We start from the raw sequence: 13,205 nt of genomic DNA, 5'->3' as shown, positions 1-13,205 counted from the left end.
AGAGATATTTCAAATATTAATAGTGAAATAAATGCAAATATTTTTCTTACTCTGCCACATGAGAGTTTTATTTATAAATTTATCTAATTGTGTGACTAACGACTTCCACCCAAACAGTCAGATACTATGCATAGGGAGAGCTGATTAAATACACACACTACAGGTTAATGGTTAACTCAGATAAGTGCAGCAAATCCACACTGTTTTTAACCACTAGAACAATGGTTGACTTGCTTTTGAGAATGAAAATGTTAAATAAAAATAACTAGATATTAAAATTATTAGATGATTTATTGATGTTTATTTAGATGTGGTGTTTATATGTAACTTTGTGGTTACATACTATGTAGTAGCAAATAGGGCAAGACTTAAAGCCTGCCATGCAAGAAAAAGGCCTCCTTGTGGCGATAATGCTCATTGCAACTGCTTAGTTTGTCTATGAAGATGCTGCTGAGATGCTTTGTAACCTCAACCTCATCACTCAGTTCTCTAAAGGTTTTTTGTGTTAGGATCTCCAAACTCTTTTTGTGTTTGACTTTATTTGGCATGTTTTGCAGATTCTGCTTCTTTGGGACGTTCGAAATGCAGACAGACTATATAAACACGTGGCCATCAGCTTGTTGGACCGCCCGCTTTAAAACCACAGGCATTAACATGGAGTTGCACCTATAACAGTGTCTACTTGCTACCTTGCTCCAAATAACTGGCAACATGTGTAAGAATTATTTGACACTACTGCAAGGCAACTAAACACAGTTGTGAAATATTATATTAATCCCTTTGTACAACAGGTCAGATTTTCATGAGTCTAATTTATGCTATTTATTAAAGCACATGCTTAAACAACTTAAGGTAAATTTGATTTACATATCAGAAGCTCTTTTAACTAGCGACCAATGTTTTTACACAGATATAGATTTTTACTTACACTAGTAAATATTAAAAATGAACATTTTTACTGGTACACTACTACATTTAACTCTCAAATTGTTATGCAGGTTGTTTAATTTGTAAGGAAACATTGTTTTCAACTGAAAAAAGGCAAAATAAAAGCATTTTCACCATAGTCTCAGACTGTTGTCCACCTACAGTATATGTAAAATAGATTTCATTTTGATAATTGTTATTAATTTGACTTATCATGTTAGCAGTTATTAAACGCAGATGTTTCACCCACACTAATAAGTTACTTTTTTTTTTGTTTAAAGCAATGTAATCACACACATGCTCTTTAACATACCATCTGTTTTTTTGTTTTTTTGGTAGTTTTAGTTATTAATGCAGGTAACCTTTTTAGGGGTATCCAAAGAGAATTGATTAAAGTTGAATTTGAGTTTTTAATAAATCATAGTTTTCTGTATTGCGATCTATGACCCACTCTTTGAGATGTACACAGATCTTCATAGGCTTTACTATTTTAATGCTTGTGGGTCAGTCTAATGTGTGCAGTCAAAGTAAATCTTATGATATTGGCACAGAGAAGTCACTGATTGTTGTCATAATCACTTTCCTAGAAATAGGAGACCTCATTAAAATCTACTCCTTTCAAATACTAATCTGACATAAATTTAAATATGTTGTTTTTATGACCGATGGGTACATATTACAATTATTTACTCACAGAAAATATACAGAAGTTAAATATATAGATTTTATCAAAAACCCATCCTGTCATGACATACAGTGCCCCCTACATGTGAATTTAAACATAAGACTTGATTTGCTTTTGATTGAGTTTTTAATAGCTAAAGCAAACATGGACATTTTACAATAATAATAAGCAGCTGTTTAAAAGCTTTTTATTTATTGTGGAGCTCCTGATATGCTTATAAAACATTCAGATATGTGAAATGCAGTGTGAAATCTTTTTGTCCTTGAATTAAATCTGATTTGTTAATTTACACAGTATACAATATGTTTATCAAACAACAGAAATAGATTTACTCTAAAATGAACACAATTTAAATAGAATACACACTTATGCACAGTAATGCACTAAAATCTGGTAAAAAGTTTGTAGTGGCATAAAAAAATGACACCTTTAATATAGGGTCACTGGTTAAAAATGTTGCAAACCTAATTGAATAATAATAATAATGATAATAATGATGATGCACTACTGCATTTAACTCTCAAACTGTTATGCTGGTTGTGTGATTTGTAAGGAAAAATGATTTTTAATTGACAATTAGGGCAAAATAAAAGCATTTTCACTATAGTCTCAGACTTTTGTCCCCCAAAAGCATATGTAAAAATATATTTCATATTAATTGAACAATAATAATAACAATAATAATAATAATAATAATAATTATAATAATTATAATAATAATAATTTATGTGCTTTATTTTGGTTTATTCTAACCATAACGGATAATTACGGTTTCAACACAACCTCTCGTCCCAAAAGATGGCAGTATTGTATAAAGAATGTCAGTTAGTAGCACCAAGCTTCAGGGAGCTGGAGGCCAGTGCTGACAACAAAAATGAGCCATGTCTCAGTCAACAACATGTCTCAGATCTTCCATCCTCCTGAGGATATACTGTAGGCCAGATTACATCTTAGTGTGATTACATGTTAAACCTTGTTCACTGCATCTCCTGCTTTAACAGCAGGGAACCACAGTACCAGGAACTGGTTAGTTTCAAGAAAAGAGCACCAGCTTTGAAGACATCAAACAGTGTCGATGGCTTTTAAATGGGAACCAACCATACGTGTGCTGGCATCATGTTTGGCAGACGTTTTTGGAAGGTCATTCCATTAATATAATACATTTAAAATGACATGTCTGATCAGAATAAGTGATAAATTTGGTTTTACTTTGGCAGAAATGGTCTTATTATATGAATACAATAAATTCTCTACATTCTCTACATTCTGCTTTACTCTGTGATGTATGAAAATGCTAAGCAGGTCCAGTTTACCTTGATTTTAGATAAATATAGCAAAAGATCTAAGTCTTTAAAAAGGCTTCATCTAATTATTTTTTGTGTAGATGTGGGGGTGGATGACAGACTGCTTTGGCTATGTTTAATGTTTTTATTTTGATTCATACACCAAAAGAACAGTACTGACCTGAATGCCTGACCTCTAAGCAGACAACACTAAGGGGATCTGGTGTCTCAAAATGCTGTTAGTGCAGAAAAGTTTTTTTTGGGTGAATTGTATTGACTCTGCAAGTTTGCAGTGTCAAACCCTCATTTGTTACATTTCACTGACAGTGATGTATTACCTCAAACACCTAACAAACTCATTAAACAGAAATTGGCACTCCCACTGCAACATCTAAGTCTTTTAATAATAAATGAAGTGTAAGCTTATCTGCCAGTCTTATAGTCTTTTTATATCCTATAGGGACTTTCTTCTGGTCCAAATTCTTGAGAAAGACACAAACTTTACAAGTACTGTATAGTACTGTAAACTCATGCTGACGAATGTACCACACCAGTATCTGTATGGAGATACTCGGGTAAACCCACAGTGACGGTTCCTATGTCATTAATTGGTGGTGAACAAAAAAAAGAATGGTACAAACCCAAATGCTTGACCTGTGAAATGACAGTGCCACCCCTTATGTCACCAAGCCACCACTTTTAAAACCAACCAGCTAATAACAAGTTGAACTACTTTTTGGTTCAGGTACTACAGCAGCGCTAATAAACATTAGATCATCTTATTATACTTTGTTACTGTTGAATTTGCTTCCGCCTAATGATTTAAACTTAGCTCTATAGGAGTTCAGTTAACCCTGGTGCAAAACCATCACTAATTGTATAAATGCTTCTGCTGGATGCAAATACCACACTGTGACTTAAGAGTGTTACGCCTCAGTGTAATTTCTTGGTGCATCTGTGAATCACTAATTTGATTTCTGCATTATGTAAGAGATTCCCCCTGTCATCATTAAGCTCTATTTTTGCCAGCGCTGGCTCGGCGGGTAGCAAGCTCTCGTTGGGATAATATGAAGGCATTGTCATTGTTACACCCACCTCTTTATTTCCAAAGAACTCAGCTGAAAACTAAATCTATCAAGGCATTTTACATCTATGTGTTGCCTTAAAACACATACAGTACTTGCATTAATGATTAAAAAAAATACATTAACCATTTTATTTATTTATGCATTTTTTTGCAATTTCCCCCTCAGTTTTCTCCCCTAATCTATAAGTATCCAATCACCCTGATTGCGTTATGCGTCCCCTCTACCGATACCACCCTCCACTGCTGACTGAAAAGCACCGCAACTGACACATGCCCCCTCTGACACATGTACAGTACCGACTGCATCATTTTTCACCTGCACGAGGCGAGTTCATATGCGGATCAGCTTTGTGTACAGAGAGCCACACCCTGATCAATGCATTATCCCTTGTCTCTGTGCAGGTGCCATCAATCAGCCAGCAGAGGTTGTAATTGCATCAGTTATGAGATGCCTGGTCCAGCTTCCCACCCTGTATGAACAACAGCCAATCATTGTTCATGTAGGCACCCAGCCCAGCCGGATGGCAGAGCTGACATTCGAAATGACATGTTTGAAATCTCAGCTCTGGTGTGCTAGCGTGTTTTACCGCTGTGCCACCTAAGTGCCCAACATGAACCATTTAAAAAATAAATTTAGACTATTATGCAATATTTTAACTTGGGGGCGGGGGGTGCCATTATTTTCTACTTAGTGTGGTGGTCCCGTTTATCATACTGCTATACTCTATGCTATGAGCGTCATGCACAGCTCAGATTTGTTGCTTTGATGCTCGGTTTTGACGACTTGCCACTGAGCTTCAGTGTTCGATCTTTGAACCAGTTTGCCACTGACCTTTTCAAAGCGCTGCCAATGAGATAAATAATTTATATGACTTGGTGGCTTAGTGGGTAGTGCTGTCGCCTCACCCAGGTGGGTAGCGGTCCGGATGCTTTTCTGTGTGGAGTTTGCATGTTCTCCCCTTGTGTGCGTGGGTTTCTTCCGGGAGCTCCAGTTTCCTCCCACAGTCCAAAGACATGCAAGTGAAGTGAATTGGAGATACAAAATTGTCCATGACTGTGTTTGACATTAAACTTGTGAACTGATGAATATTGTGTAACCAGTAACTACCTGTCATGAATGTAAACAAAGTGTGTAAAACATGACCACTTTGCGCTGGCCTTTGGTGTGCCATTGTTTCCTACTTAGTGTGGTGGTCCCACTTATCATACTGCTGTACTACCATGGGCGTTAAGCATAGCTCAGATGTGCTGCTTTGATGCTCGGTTTTTACGACTTGCCACTGAGGTTCAGTGTACAATCTTTGAACAAGTTTGCAAGTGACCTTTGCAAGTTTATCAAAGTGCCGCCAACGAGATACATTGTTTATATGACTTAGTCAAAAGCAATGCACAGACATGATGGAAAGAACCTGATTCTTACTGTTTCACAAAACCCTGAATTGTTTAATTCCACTTTAAAGTAGAATCATGACATGGGGAGAAAAATAAGGCATGCCGACTAGTGAGCTGTAAAATGTGGAGACTGAAGTTTTTTCACCCTGGAATCACTTGTAGGTTTGTAGCACTTTAATAACATTTAACACATTGAAGTCTGGCGGGGCTTTCTTGTTATAAACTAAAATACAGTGTATAAAAAATGCATGTCAATAAACTGTCAATACTGTCAGTCAGCATTGTGTATTGTTTTCAAGCTTGTTGCTCAGTGGTAGAGCTAGCAGAAAGCAGTTTTGATGCGTATTATATGAAAAAAGTAAATCCTTTAATAAGCAGCTATATGCACCCATCCTCACTGCAAACAAAGCACAAACCACTAATCATGTAAAAGCTGCCTTATAATCTTATTTAGTGTTGGTATCTTATAGCAATATAAGTGCAAACGACAAACAATTTGAATAACTATGTGTTTTAAATAGTAAACAGACTTTCTTTGCACAGTTGTGTATATTTATTGCCAAGATTTCCTTGGTTTCTTCCAAAAAACAAGTCCAAGTTTGTAAAAAAAAAAAGGTGAACCAAACTGACAAGGCAGATCACAAGTGAAATAAATTAACAATCCAGTTAACATGCCGTACTACAACAGTATAACAGCACCTGTGCCAGACCCACCTGCCGTATAGAAAGGTAGGGGGTACAGACTACAGTATCATTCCCACCTGTCATGCCATTATTGGCTAGCAGGGGGAAAGGAGGCATCAATGACAGACAGTGCCGGTTCCTTGGATCGGCACTTCAAGGACGAACTCTGCGCCTCATTAGGCAGCTGAAGGGGTTCCTTTTTGTACCTGCCTCATTTGTCAGCTAATTGATAGCTTCTTTGTTTACCTGCACTTTCTGTCTCTATGAGGCCATAATATTTATTTTTTTTTATTTTTTTTTAACGAACTTGGCTCTGCCAATTTTACCCATTTTGTATTTGTTATTAGTGTTCTTCTTTAGTGTTCTAAAAAGCCACTATATTGTGCCTGGGTTAAGTATCCTGCACGTGGAATAATGTCATTTCTGTATGATACATTCGTTTACAATAGTAACACTTTTTTCCATTAATGGGACTGGATGCTTAAGTTTTTTATATGTAACATACTTTACATATACTTTACTTTACATATATATATATATATATATACTGTATATATATACTGTATATATACTGTATACAGGTGCTGGTCATAAAATTAGAATATCATGAAAAAGTTGATTTATTTCAGTAATTCCATTCAAAAAGTGAAGCTTGTATATTATATTCATCCATTACACACAGACTGATATATTTCAAATGTTTATTTCTTTTATTGTTGATGATTATAACTGACAACTAATGAAAACCCCAAATTAAGTATCTCAGAAAATTAGAATATTGTGACAAGGTACAATATTGAAGACACCTGGTGCCACACTCTAATCAGCTAATTAACTCAAAACACCTGCAAAGGCCTTTAAATGGTCTCTCAGTCTAGTTCTGTAGGCTACACAATCATGGGGAAGACTGCTGACTTGCCACAAGGAGGGCAAGACACAAAAGGTCATTGCTAAAGAGGCTGGCTGTTCACAGAGCTCTGTGTCCAAGCACATTAACAGAGAGGCGAAGGGAAGGAAAATATGCGGTAGAAAAAAGTGTACAAGCAATAGGGATAACCGCACCCTGGAGAGGATTGTGAAACAAAACCCATTCAAAAATGTGGGGGAGATTCACAAAGAGTGGACTGCAGCTGGAGTCAGTGCTTCAAGAACCACCACGCACAGACGTATGCAATACATGGGTTTCAGCTGTCGCATTCCTTGTGTCAAGCCACTCTTGAACAAGAGACAGCGTCAGAAGCGTCTCGCCTGGGCTAAAGACAAAAAGGCTGCTGAGTGGTCCAAAGTTATGTTCTCTGATGAAAGTAAATTTTGCATTACCTTTGGAAATCAAGGTCCCAGAGTCTGGAGGAAGAGAGGAGAGGCACAGAATCCACATTGCTTGAGGTCCAGTGTAAAGTTTCCACAGTCAGTGATGGTTTGGAGTGCCATGTCATCTGCTGGTGTTGGTCCACTGTGTTTTCTGAGGTCCAAGATCAACGCAGCCGTCTACCAGGAAGTTTTAGAGCACTTCATGCTTCCTGCTGCTGACCAACTTTATGGAGATGCAGATTTCATTTTCCAACAGGACTTGGCACCTGCACACAGTGCCAAAGCTACCAGTACCTGGTTTAAGGACCATGGTATCCCTGTTCTTAATTGGCCAGCAAACTCGCCTGACCTTAACCCCATAGAAAATCTATGGGGTATTGTGAAGAGGAAGATGCGATACGCCAGACCCAACAATTCAGAAGTAACTATCAGAGCAACCTGGGCTCTCATAACACCTGAGCAGTGCCACAGACTGATCGACTCCATGCCACGCCGCATTGCTGCAGTAATCCAGGCAAAAGGAGCCCCAACTAAGTATTGAGTGCTGTACATGCTCATACTTTTCATGTTGATACTTTTCAGTTGGCCAACATTTCTAAAAATCCTTTTTTTGTATTGGTCTTAAGTGATATTCTAATTTTCTGAGATACTGAATTTGGGGTTTTCATTAGTTGTCAGTTATAATCATCAACATTAAAAGAAATAAACATTTGAAATATATCAGTCTGTGTGTAATGAATGAATATAATATACAAGTTTCACTTTTTGAATGGAATTACTGAAATAAATAAACTTTTTCATGATATTCTACTTTTATGACCAGCACCTGTATATGTCACATACAATTTTCCTCCCAATATAGTTGTATTTAATTACCCAATTGCATTATGCTTTCTCTTTACTGATGCTGATCTCCACTGCTGATTGAGAAGAGCGAGAGTGACATCGCTTCACCTGCACAAGGCGAGTTCATATGTGGATCACCTTTGTGTACGGAGAGCCACACCCTAATCAACGCATTATTCCTCGACTCTGTGCAGGTGCCATCAATCAGCCAGCAGAGGCTGTAATTGCATAGGTTATGAGATCCCTATCTGGCTCCCCAGCCTATATAAACAACAAGCCAATCGTTGTTCATACAGCCGCCCAGCCCAGTCGGATGGCAGAGGTAAGTTTTGAACCATCGAGTTCGAAATGTCAGCTCTGATGTGCTAGTGTGTTTAACCGCTGCACCACCTGAGCGGCATACGTAACATACTTTAAGTGCCTATTTATAAGCACAAGCTAATATGGGAAAATATATTGAGTGACTATATCAAACATTTGTGACTAATGGCTGTCCACCTACTTTTGGCGTATATTGCCATTCCACATTTACCCTCTTACAAAAACTTCCAAAAGGTTGACTGGCTATTCCAAATGGCATGACTGAGTGAGTGAATGGGTGAGTAAGTGAGTGAGTGAATAAATGTAAGTACATCATGCTATCTAATAGATTGGCACCCTTCCCAGGTTTGGCACTGCCTCATGCCCAGTGTTTCTGGGTGATGCCCGACCCACCATGACCTCACCAGAATAAAACAGTGCAGGTGAATTATTGGTAAAGGAATTATTAATGTAAACTCAAAACACGACAAGGAGCATAACATCAATTCATAGTCAATGTTACCAACCACACCCTAGTCAGGTTGTAACTACAACTTATGCATTTTATTCATAAAAAGTAAATAATGTAAACTTTTAATTGCATGTTTTAACACTCTTTATCCTGGTCAGGGTAGCGATGGGTCAGGTTGCCCCAGAATCACTGGGCACGATGGGACAGGACACCAATCCCCCCCAGACAAAGCCAATCATGTCTGACTGGTCAATAGCACTGCTGGGGATTTAAACCCTGGATGCCAGCAATAGTAAGCAAGCATAGTTTACCACTGCAGCACCGAGCACCCTCAGTTAAGTCATCACAAAGAGTGACTGGCATAGATGGTAGTGTGGGGGGCCGACAGCAATGTGGGTTGTGGGACCTGGGTTTAGCCCTTGCTGTTGGTCAATATACTCGTTCATGACCTTGACCAAAATAAAATGGTGGGTAAAAATGAATGAATGTGGTAAAAGGGATACACACACACACACACACACACACACACACACACACACACACACACACACACTCACAAACACACAAAGTAAAAAAAAGCCATCAATTTCTGGCCCATGTTAATGCACCCTTTCAATATTTGATGTTTTTTATGGAGTGCTGACAATAGAACAAGAAAATTGCAGCCACATTTTGCTGATCTAGTTCAATGGCTTCTGCATTCATCTTCCTAACAGAGCCCTATAAGTGCCTCTTCTCCACTGGGAGCATTTGCAAAGTTTACCAAGGCAAAAAGAGAAGAAAAACACAAGAACGATGCTGTAATCCAACAGTTTTCTTGTTATCGCCCTGTTTTAAGATCTGCACTCATCTCACGCCGGCGGACCACACGGGCATCAAGCTGAGAATTCTTGGTAGGTAGGATCAAAAGATGATGACTTTGTAGTTCTAAAAAGCCTCTGTTCTATTGTTTTGAAAATATGAGTACATTTATCAAAATGCTTCTGAGAAGTGAAGTAAGTATTTGGACACAACTTCTATTAGTTGGATGTGGCAATTTTAGCCACATCACTGCTTTATATGCAAATATTGTCAGTAGAACACTTGAATGTGATATAAACCATATAGTCTGCGTATAACTGTCAACTGTCTTAATGTACATACACTGATCAGCCAGAAGCACTTTGTAGTTCTACAATTACTGACTGTAGTTCACCTATTTCTCTGCATACTTTTTTAGCCTGCTTTCACCCTTTTCTTCAATGGTCAGGACCCCCACAGGACCACCACAGAGCAAGTATTACTTGGGTGGTGGATCATTCTCAGCACTGCAGTGACACTGACATGGTGGTGGTGTGTTAGTGTGTTGTGCTGGTATGTGTGGATCAGACACAGCAGTGCTGCTGGAGTTTTTAAATATCGTCTCCACTCACCGTCCACTCTATTAGACACTCCTACCTAGTTGGTCCACCTTGTAGATGTAAAGTCAGAGATGATCGCTCATCTATTGCTGCTGTTTGAGTTGGTCATCTTCTAGACCTTCATCAGTGGTCACAGGACGCTGCCCACAGGGCGCTGTTTGCTGGATATTTTTGTTTGGTTGGTGGACTATTCTCAGTCCAGCAGTGACAGTGAGGTGTTTAAAAACTCCATCAGCACTGCTGTGTCTGATCTACTCATACCAGCACAACACACACTAACACACCACCACTATGTCAGTGTCACTGCAGTGCTTAGAATGATCCACCACTCAAATAATACCTGCTCTGTAGTGGTCCTGGGAGAGTCCTGACCATTGAAGAACAGCATGAAAGAGGGGGTAACAAAGCATGCAGAGAAACAGATGGACTACAGTCAGTAATTGTAGAACTACAAAGTGCTTCTATATGGTAAGTGGAACTGATAAAATGGACAGTGAGTGTAGAAAAAAGGAGGTGGCTTTAATGTTATGGCTTATTGGTGTATAGTGAATTCAGAAAGTATTTAGACTCCTGGGCTTTTTGCACAGTAAAGGAATCGGCTGTGAAACTCCAACCTCAAATTGGGGTTCGACCTAGAGTAGATGATCTAAGGTTTTGAGTTTTCCCAGTACCACACTGGCCACAATTACTTTGAAATAGTAGAAAGTCAGCACAACCTTAATCCTTCTTTAAGTTGGTCGTCCAGCTAAATTGGACATCGGGGTAATAGAGAGCTTGGTCAGAGAGGTAAGAAAAAACTCAATGGCCACTCTGAAAGTTCTTTGCAGAGATGGAAGTACTGTTGGGCGGTCTGCCATCTCTGAAGCGCTCTATAAATCAGGCCTGGGTTTGATCCATGTCTTCATAGACCTTGCATTGTGAACTGTGCACTTACATTCACATGAGCTGCATCTCATTCCACATACTTACATAATGCAGTGTAAGTAGAAGCTAATGAACAGCCCTAGCTGTTCATGCACTAACCCACTCACACACGATCAATTCACCTTCAAGCACTGTTTTTATTTTATGTCCTGATCTATATGTCTTAATTAATTTTTAATTCTATATTGCTCTCATGACCTGTCGACAGCCACAAAGTCTAACCCAACGTTCAGACTGGCAGCGATGCTGATCACTCATAATTTACATTCTCAGCATTTAGCAGACGCTGTTATAAAACGTAACTTAAAGTACTGTGACAGTATATTGTCTAAGCAATTGAGGGTTAGGGGTCCCACAGTGGCAACCTGGCAGTGGTGGGACTTGAACCAGTGACCTTTTGATTACTAGTCCAGTACTTTAATCACTCGGCTACAACTGCCATGTGTTTACACCAGAAGCGTCATCATTGCCTGTGGGCATTTGGTTGCCATTGTTTTTGTAGATTGTCGTATCCAAATACCCAATTGCATTATGCTTCCTTTCTACCAATGCTGATCTCCACTCCTGATTGAGAAGAGCAAGACTGACACATGCCCCTGCCGACACGTGTGCAGTAGCCGACGGCATCTTTTCACCTGCATGAGGCAAGTTCATATGCGGCATCCACCCAATGAACAAGCCAATCATTTGTTCAAGTAGACGTCCAGCCTGTCTGTAGCAAAGCTTAGATTCGAACTCACAATTTTCAGATGTCAGCTCTGGTGTGCTAGCATATTTTTACTGCTGCGCCACCTAAGCGCCCCTCAATGCTCAATTCCTATTGATAATCGGCACATCACTTTACTCCTAATTTGCGTTAGGTTAAACTTTGCTCAACTTTTTTGCGTCGTCCACTCTGTCTTTGCCTCCTGTCGCCAGCTCTAATTGAACTGCCAGCTCTTACAGAAACCGAATGACAGCTGGTTGCTTTGTCAGGTCATAGCTCTGCTGGCTTGAATGTAGGGTAAGGGCAACAGGCTAGCACAAGCCTCCTTTTGCACATAAAAATCCACTGACCACATCTTTTCACTTACCAGTTTGGTTGTGATTAGATTTGGGGCTCCATCTTTAAAAAGCTTTAATCTTCTGATTAATGACTAAACAAATTTGTTCTGTCACATTTTCTTTACACCCCAGTAAAGCAGGACATCATGAATGACTGCTCTAAATGATTAAACATTCAGGTGAACTAAAATAATAAAAGTTAAAGTTGGGTACAGGGTTCTGTTACACTTTATAGTAGGAGTGCCAATGATTTCTAGGGGTACCAACAATTGTAAAGCTTTTTGAAAATGTAAAATATTAAAACATACTAAATTTTCCCTTTTTAAAGATCTTTGTCAATAGTCTTAATATCGCTGGAGCTGACTGCAGGTTAATTATAACAAAGCGTGTAAACCGTTATATCATGCTCCCAAAATGTTAGACAACAATTAATGCCAAGTTCACACTACACGGCTTTCCAAGTCGTCAGATCACTGTTCAGTTCACACTAACGATCAAAGTTGTTTGTGCGCTGATGTGCAGCATAAAAGCAAGTACGAAAAATAAATTAATCTGAGTGGATTGGGCTATGCGACCAGCAGGGATTGTCTGTACTGTAGTGAGTTGGAGGTTAATAAATATTTTTTGCAATGCATTGTTGGTATTATGGTTTGGCGTGGACGATAAGATCACAAATACTTTAAAGCTTGTGTGTGTGTCGATGTATTCTGATAGAAACTATTCTGCCCTTCCCACGTTTTTATACTTCTCACCCCGTATCTTATTGGCTGTAGTTTGAAATAGCACTCACTGTCATTTGCAACCTGTTAGGAACGCCTTTCACACTACAGGATTTAGAGTCGGCGACTGA

The sequence above is a fragment of the Trichomycterus rosablanca genome, chromosome 16 (genome assembly GCF_030014385.1).
Source record: "Trichomycterus rosablanca isolate fTriRos1 chromosome 16, fTriRos1.hap1, whole genome shotgun sequence".
NCBI lineage: Eukaryota > Metazoa > Chordata > Actinopteri > Siluriformes > Trichomycteridae > Trichomycterus > Trichomycterus rosablanca.
This window is presented reverse-complemented; position numbering follows the sequence as displayed.